Genomic DNA, 1,120 nt, shown 5'->3' on the forward strand with positions numbered 1-1,120 from the left:
TCACAGCATAAAACCACGATCGGGTTATGCGAGGTGTTGCTTTCAGATGTGCATGTATTTTTGTGCGATTGTGAACATTACCTACATCTCTTCTTGGAAAAGGAAAATAGAATTTCAAAAATATTCATCATTTTTAAGTGTTTCTAAATGAAAACATCATTTTTCTGGTAAACTGAGTAGCAATGCATCAGCAGAGCAGACGTGAAGCAGTGGAGTATTCAGCTTTACTTTCCAGACTTCTTAACTCACACGGACATCCAATCGATCATTAATCTGTGATAGCATATCATCCCCTCTCCTGTTCACTTCACTTCACTGGCATGACTTGACACATCTGCATAATGTCACTGAAACCATGCACACGCATAATCAGACGCACGTGAAGTTGATATATGGACATTAACCAGTCAAGTGCACGCAGATGCTCAGCACTCTGCTCCGGATACTTTGTACAGTGTGCATCAGTGTGTGTATGCATGTGCCTCCTACCTAGTCTGGTTTATACCTGTAAGAATGGGTCTGCTGTAACTCTAGAAATATCCACAGTGGCCACGGTCATCAATCAACTTGTGCATAACCCCCCATTGTAGTGGAAAGATGCACACATGACTTCACACACAAATTTGTTCCACTAAGTTTATGCCTCTGTCCCTCAAACCTGAAATTAACCCCCAAAACACTTCACATTAAAACTAAACCCCCCTCGGTGAAAAATAACTGTAATTAACTTTAGAGAAAACAAAACATCTCAGTCTTTATCTTCATGGAGCCTTGCTGTAGTTCAGGCAGAACACTGAAGCAGTGCTTTTATCAGCTGATCAGCTATCAGCAGTTGCATTTCCGCATCAGCTGCTTGTTGATAAATTATCCAGTCATAGTCACACTGTGGTATAATAATATGACAGATATACGATCTCTGCAGCAGTATGGCTTCCAACTGCAGCTTCATCTTCAAAGGTTTTTTCTTATGGATTGAAGGTTTTTATGTTAATTCAGTTACAATCTGCTGTTTATATATATGTACATCTTTCTCTGGATCCTGTTGGATATGTTAGATCTGCCCATAACACTACAAGAGAGTAGAGTTACTCCTATCACTGCACTGATAAGCCAGTTGCTT

General features: G+C 40.1%; 1 protein-coding gene across 1 annotated transcript in view; it reads right to left on the bottom strand.

The window, feature by feature from the left end:
* itga8 (integrin, alpha 8) overlaps positions 1-1,120 on the bottom strand; it is a 41,805-nt gene that overhangs the window by 39,071 nt on the left and 1,614 nt on the right. The window lies entirely within an intron of this gene.

This window comes from Pundamilia nyererei, unplaced genomic scaffold (genome assembly GCF_000239375.1).
Source record: "Pundamilia nyererei isolate P.nyererei 1_Seehausen unplaced genomic scaffold, PunNye1.0 scaffold00084, whole genome shotgun sequence".
Taxonomy (NCBI): Eukaryota; Metazoa; Chordata; class Actinopteri; order Cichliformes; family Cichlidae; genus Pundamilia; species Pundamilia nyererei.